The following is a 7,500-nucleotide window of genomic DNA, read 5'->3' on the forward strand; positions in this document are numbered from 1 at the left end:
CCCCTCCTTTACCATCCTCCTCCCTCCCCCTTACCTTCCCCCTCCTCCCCTGCCCCCCCTCCCCACTCCCTCCCCCTTTATCATCCCCTCCTCCCTCTCCCCCTCCTCCCTCCCCCCATTCCCCCACTCCCCCTCCTCCTCCCCCCTTTACCATCCCCTCCCTCCCCCTCCTACAACCACCCCCAACCCCCCCCCACTCTCCCCCGCAAGCATAATGACGCCCGCCCTCCAACGACCGTCCCGCACTGGCGACCGACTGATTAAACCCGCCGCCAAGTGAGTCCTCGCGCCGCCTTGGACCCGAACTTCGAAGACGGCGACAACAATGGCCGCCGGAACTTTGGCACAAAAGCGTCGGGCAATATCTCATCACGGGACTTCGGAAGGGGAGGTGCATTGTTGGCGTGGTTCACCCCCCCCCCCCTGGGTCTTGGTGCGTGGTGTTTGGGGTTTGGGGTTTGGGTCTTGGTTCATGGTTCAAAGTTCTTGGTATATGGTTCGTGGTGCTTGGTTCTTGGAGTTTGGGTCTTGGTTCGTGGTTCATGGTTCTTGTTTGATGGTTGATGGTTCTTGGTTGATGGTTTATGGTACTTGGTTCTTGATTTGTAGTGTTTGGTTCCTGGTTCTTGGTTCTTTGCTCACGGTTCGTAGTTCATGATTCATGGGTCTTGGTTCTAAGGCTTTCCAGTTTATATTCTCTGCTCAGGGGGAATTAGATTGAAAAATGCCCGCAGTCATTTCAACTTGGGGGGCGTGTCTTGGGAAGGGACGTGTCTTGGGGGGGCGTGTCTTGGGGGGGCTTCGTCTTGAGGTGGTCGCCAGGTTTGGGGATTTGCTTCAGAAATATACGTTTTTTTTCTTTTTGTTTCATTTTTTATAGTTTTCTTGGGAGCAGTTGGGAGAGACGTGGAGGGGGGGGAGGCTTCTGTTTTTTTTTCGTTTTCTTGGGAGGAGTTGGGAGGGACGGGGGTGGGGGGTGGGGGGAGAGGAGAAATGGATGAGGCTTCATACAGAAAATAAGCAATGAAAATGTTTAATTTTTCTCCAACTATCCTGCTATATCTCTTCGTCTATTCAATTGCATGTTTATCATTTGCATGCGCATTAATAAACAAAAAACACAAACACAAACAGAAAGAGAAAGACAAACACACACAGAGATTTATTGTATATAAATTTCCTTCTCTCTTCCAGCTCCATCAAGAAAAACAATTTTATTTATTCAGCAGACTTACCTATATGAGCGAGAAAGCGAGCGAGAAAAACAAGTTGGAGAGAGAGAGAGAGAAAGAGAGAGAGAGAGAGAGAGAGAGAGAGAGAGAGAGAGAGAGAGAGAGAGAGAGAGAGAGAGAGAGAGAGAGAAAGAGAAGAGAGAGAGAGAGAGTAGAGAAAGAGAAGAGAGAGAAGAGAAGAGAAGAAGAAGAAGAAGAAAGAGAAAGAGAAGAAGAGAGAGAGAGAGAGAGAGAGAGAGAGAGAGAGAGAGAGAGAGAAAGAGAAAGAAAAAGAGAGAGAGAAAGAAAAAGAGAAAGAAAGAGATAAAAAAATGAAAAGAAAAGAAGAGAAAAAGAGGGAGAGAGAGAAAAAATATATAGCAGGGGGGAGATGGCGAGATTAAATTCCTCGCTCTTTAATCTTAACAACATAACAGTTAGCTTCATACGAGGTCCGACCATGCCCTCTCTTACATTTCACCGAAAAAAGGTCGGGGTAACCTTTTTCTCTCATTCTCCTACGTCTCTCTACATTGTTTCCCTCTTTTAATCTCATTCTCTTTTTAATTATCCGTCTACCTTCCTCGTCTTTCCTTTCTTTTCTCAAAAAGCATTATCTCCCCTCTTCGCTGCGTGGTTCTAATCCCTTCTCCCTCCTCCTCTCTCCTTTCTGTGTTCTCTCCTCCCCTGCTTTCTCTTTCTTTGTTTTTTTCTCTCTTTTTTGTTAATTTTCTTCTTTCCTCGTTTTTAGTTTTTTACGACTGTGGGTCTTTTTTTTATCACTTTCCCTATCTCTCTTTCCTTTTCTTTCTCTCCCTCTCCTTAGTGTCTTTTTCTCTGTCCTTATCTCTACGTTTTTTTTCTCACCTTCCTTCTCTTTCTCTTCTTCTCCTTCTTACCTTTCCTTCTTCTCTATCTTCCCCTCCCTCACTTTTTTCTCTCTCTGTCTCCCTTCCTTTCCTTCCTCCCCCCTTCCATTTCTCTCGCTCTATTTCTCTGTCCTTATCTCCCTCATTTTTTTCTCTCTCTGTCCCTCTTCCTTTCCTTCCACACTGTCCTCCTTTCCTTACTTTCCCTTTCTATCCCTCTCTTTCTTCCCTTTCCTCCTTCTCTGTTCTTATTTCCCTCACTTTTTTCTCTCACTGTCCCCCTTCTTTCCTTCCTTACCATCCCTTCCTTTCCTCTCTCTCTCTCTCCTTCTCTATCCTTACCTCCCTCACTTCTTTCTCTCTGTCACCCTCCTTTCCTCCTTCTTTGTCCCTAACTTCCCTTCCTTTCCTTCCTCGCTGTCCCCTTCACCTTCCTTCTCTTTCTTCCGTTTCCTTCTCTATCCTCCTCCCTCTTTTCTCTCACTATCCCCCATCCTCTCCTTCCTCCTGCTCCCCTCTGCTCCCTTTCCTTTCTCTCCCCTCTTTCCTCTTTCTCTCCTTCTCTGTCCTCAACCTCCTCCCTTTTTCCTCTCTCTGCCCCCCCTTCCCCTCTCCTTCTCTGTCCTCAACCTCCCTCCCCTTTTTCCTCTCTCTGTCCCCCCTTCCCCTCCTTCCTCCTGCTCCCTTTCCTTTCTCTCCCCTTCCCTCTTTCTCTCCTCCTTCTCTGTCCTCAACCTCCCTCCCTTTTTCCTCTCTCTGTCCCCCTTCCCCTCCTTCCTCCCTGCTCCCTTTCCTTTCTCTCCCCCTTCCCTCTTTCTCTCCTCCTTCTCTGTCCTCAACCTCCCTCCCTTTTTCCTCTCTCTGTCCCCCTTCCCTCCTTCCTCCCTGCTCCCTTTCCTTTCTCTCCCCCTTCCCTCTTTCTCTCCTCCTTCTCTGTCCTCAACCTCCCTCCTTTTTCCTCTCTCTGCCCCCTTCCCCTCCTTCCTCCCTGCTCCCCTCTGCTCCCTTTCCTTTCTCTTCCTCTTCCCTCATTCTCTCCTTCTCTATCCTCAACCTCCCTCCCTTTTTCCTCTCTCTGTCCCCCATCCCCTCCTTCCCCCTGCTCCCCTCTGCTCCCCTTTCCTTTCTCTCCCCCTTCCCCCATTCTCTCCTTCTCTGTCCTCACCTCCCTCCCTTTTTCCTCTCTCTGTCCCCCATCCCCTCCTTCCCCCCTGCTCCCTCTCCTTCCTCTCCCCCTTCCCCCATTCTCTCCTTCTCTGTCCTTACCTCACTCCCTTTTTCCTCTCTCTGCCCCCTTCCCCTCCTTCCCCCTGCTCCCTTTCCTTTCTCTCCCTCTTCCCTCTTCCCTCTTTCTCTCCTTCTCTGTCCTCAACCTCCCTCCCTTTTTCCTCTCCCTGCCCCCCTTCCCCTCCTTCCCCCTGCTCCCTTTCCTTTCTCTCCCTCTTCCCCTTTCCTCTTTCTCTCCTTCTCTGTCCTCAACCTCCCTCCCTTTTTCCTCTCCCTGCCCCCCTTCCCCTCCCCTTCCCCCCTGCTCCTTTCCTTCCTCTCCCTCTTCCCTCTTTCTCTCCTTCTCTGTCCTCAACCTTCCTCCCTTTTTCCTCTCCCTATCCCCCTTCCCCTCCTACCACCCTGCTCCCCTTTCCTTCCTCTCCCTCTTCCCTCTTTCTCTCCTCCTTCTCTGTCCTCAACCTCCCTCCCTTTTTCCTCTCCCTGCCCCCCTTCCCCTCCTTCCTCCCTCGCCTTCCCTTACCACACACACACCAGCCTATGCCGGGGCGCTATCTCACGGCCCCTGATGGATGCAATCGCGACGGACGCCATATTCCATTAGTGGGTTGATGGATGGGGCTAAAATAGGGCGTAATAATCGGCGCGGAACCTCAGCTTGGAAGGTAGGTACGCGGGGCTGCTGTTGCGCCCACCCCCACCCCCACACCCCCATCTCTCCTCCCCATCTTTCTAACCCATTTTTGTTCCACTAAAGGTTGGGGGAGGGGATGGGGGTTGAGGTGGGGATGGGGAGGGAGGTGAGGAGGGGGAGTGGGTGCGGGGTTGGGCAGAGGAATGGGTGTTGGGGATGGGGAGATGAGGGGGTGAGGGAGTGGGCACGTGAATGGGCGCAAGGGTGGGTTAAGAGTTTTGAGTGGGTTAGTGTAGTGGCACTGGTGAGGTGGGCAGCGGGTATGCCAGAGAGTCGGGTGTGACAGTGAGCTCAAATAATTCATGAGGGTACTGGTGGGTTAAAATGTTAAGGTGGGCAAGGTGGGTGAATCTGAAGGTAAATAGTGGGAAAGGTAAAAAAAAAAAAAATAAATAAAAACGAAAGAAGCTGTGACGATCGTAATAAGAAAACAAAATCGGAGTCATGGAAGGTGGTGAGGGAGGGTGAGTGAGCAGAGTGAGTGAGTGAGTTTAATGAGGATGACGAGGATGGGTAAATGAGTTTTACTGTGACGTGAGAGTGATCGGTATAAAGCAGTCAAGAGAAACAAAGAATAAAGAGAAGTAAAACGTAGAGGAAAATATGCAGTAACGACACATAAACAATAAATGAAGATAAACAATTGATAACAGCAAGCAATAAGAAGCAATACAAACAGATGAATAACCAGTAAGGAGGAAAGTATTAATAAACCAAAAATAATTGCAAGAAGAAAATGAAAACAGTGAAACGTATCTACAGAACAATAAAAATATGCATCTATATGTGTATGTATATATGTGTGTGTGACCGCGTGTGTGAACGTGTGCGTGTGAACGTGTGCGTGTACGTGTGCGTGAACGTGTGCGTGTGCGTGAACGTGTGCGTGTGAACGTGTGCGTGTGCCTGTGCGTGTACGTGTACCTGTGTTTGTGTGTGTGCGTGTGCGTGTGGCTGTGCGTGTACGTGTACCTGTGTTTGTGTGTATGCACGGCCGCACTTGTTTATGTAAAGGAATCAGTGGCTGAGACTTCCTCCTCTCGACAATAACTTTGGATGTAGTACCTGACTCGAGGGAAGAGAGGGAGAGGCGGAGGGAGAGGAGACCAAAGGGAGAGGGGGAGAGGAAGGAGAGAGAGAGGGAAGGAAGAGGAAGAGGAAAGAGGAAGGGGGGAGGAGGGAGGAAGAGGGGGCAGAGGAGAGGAAGGAGACCAAGGAAGGGAGGGAGCAGGGCAGAGGGGATGAGGAAGGAGAGGAGGGAGAGGGAGGAGAAGGGGGAAAGGAAGGAGAAGAGAGGGGGAGAGGAGGGGAGAGGGAGAGAGAGGGGAGAAGAGGGGAGCTAATGGAAGTCAGAAGGGAAATTGGATGGGGCGTTTAAGACGGGAAACTTAGTAAGGATATACATAAGAGAGATTATAAGGGGGGGATTAGGGACGAGGAAGAGGAGGGGGCAGGAAGGAAGGAGGGAGGGAGGAAGGAAGGAAGGAAGGGAGGAGGAAGGGAGGAGGAAACAGGAGGGAGGAGGGAGGAGGGAAAGGAGGAGGAGGGAGGAGGAGGGAGGAGGGGGAGGGAGGAAAGGAGGAGGAGAAAGGAGGGAAGAGGGGTGAGGGAAAGAGGAAGGAGGGAGGAAGGAGGAGGAAATGAAGGGAGGAGGAGGGGAGGAAGTGGGAGTAGGAGTAGGAGCAGGAGTAGGAGGAGGAGGGAGGAGGAGGAAGAAAGGGAGAAGAAGAAGAAGGAGAAGGGGAGGGGAGGGAGGAAGGAGAAGGAAAATGGGAAGGGGAGGGAGGGGAGGGAGGAGGTGGAGGAGAAAGGAGGAGGGAGGGAGGGAGGAGGAGAAAGGAGGAGGAGGGTAGGAGGTAGAGGGGGAGGAGGAGGGAGGAGGAAGAGGGGAGGGAGAAAGGAGGAAAGAGGAGGAGGAGGAGGGAGTAGGAGGAGGAGGAGGAGGAGGAGGAGGAGGAGGAGGTGTGGAGGAAGAGAAGGGGGAGAAGGGGAGGAAGAGGAGGAGGAGGAGAAGGAGGAGGAGGAAGAGGAAGGAGAGGAAGAGGGAGGAGGGAGAGAAGAAGGAGGAGTAGGAGGAAGAGAAGGGGAGGAGGAGGAGGAAGGAAGAAGGGAGGAGGAAGTGGAAGAGAAGGAAGGAGAAGGAGGAAGTGGAGTAGGAAGGAGGAGGGAGGAAGAAAGGAAGAAGAGGAGGATGGGAGGAGGAAAGAGGAGGAAGAGGAGGAGGGAGAGAGGAAGGAGGGAAGGGAGGAAGAGAGGAGGGAAAAGGAGGAGGACGAAGGAAGGATAAGGTGGGGGAAAAAAAGACAGAGGAGGGTGGAAGTAGGAGAAGGAGAGGAAGGAGAGAGGAAGAGGAAGAGGAGGATAGGAGGAGGAGATATTAAAGAAGAAGGAGGGAGGGAGAAGGTAAGGAGACAGATAAATATCTGAAAATAAATCCCTAAGAAGTAAAAAGGAAAAAACAAAAGTGGAGGAGGAGGAGGAGGAAGAGGAAGTATAGAAGGAGGGGAGGGGGAGGAGGAGGAGGAGGAGGAGGTGGAGGAAGGAGGAGGAGGAGGGAGGAGGAGGAGGAAGAGGAGGAGAGAGGATGAGGAGGAGGAGGAGGAGGAGGAGGAGGAGGAGGAGGAGGAGGAGGAGGAGGAGGAGGAGGAGGAGGAGGAGGAGGAGGAGGAGGAGGAGGAGGAGGAGGAGGAGGAGGAGGAGGAGGAGAAGGAGGAGGAGGAGGAGGAGAAGTGAATTAACAAAAATAATATCAAAACCACTGAAAAAACAACAACAACAGGAAAAAAATTAAAGGAGCAGGAAGAGTGGAGGAAGGAGACGCGAGGAAGAAAGAAGGAAAGGGAGGAATACGGAAAAAGGGAATAGAAAAGGAAAAGGAAGAAGGGAACAAGGAAGAGAGAATAGGGAAGAGGAGGTAAGAGTAAGAAGAGAGGAAAGACAAGGAGAGAGAAGGAAGGAGGAATTAGGAGAGGAGAAAGGAAGAGGAGAAGGTAGGAGGGAGCAAGATTGAGGAGGAGGAGAGAAAAGGGTGGAGAACGAGCAAGGAGGAAGGAAGCGGAGGGCGGGAGGGGGAGGAGAGGCTACTATAGGGAACGTATCTGAGGGAAGACATAGCAGGAGAGAGGGAGAGAGAGAGGGGAGAGAGAAGGGGAACGAGGGGAGGCAGACAACGCCGCGTGTAGACAGAGGGGAAGGAGAATGGATGAAAAGAGAGGAGTAAATGAATGTGGGTGGTAAATAGAGGGGGAATAGCAGGTAAAAGGTAGAGAGGAGGAGGAGGGAGGAGGGAAGAAGAGGAGGAGTTGGAGGAGTTGGAGGGAGGAGGAGGAGGAGGAAGAGGTGGTGGAGGAAGGAGGAGGAAGAGGGTGGAGTTGGAGGAAGAGGGGTTGGAAGAGGAAGAGGAAGAGGAGGAGGAGGAGGAAGAGGAGGAGGAAGAAGAAGAAGAAGAGGAGGAGGAGGAGGAGGAGGGGGAGTTGGAAGGAGGAGGGGTTGGAGGATA

Source organism: Penaeus vannamei, chromosome 1 (genome assembly GCF_042767895.1).
Source record: "Penaeus vannamei isolate JL-2024 chromosome 1, ASM4276789v1, whole genome shotgun sequence".
Lineage (NCBI taxonomy): Eukaryota > Metazoa > Arthropoda > Malacostraca > Decapoda > Penaeidae > Penaeus > Penaeus vannamei.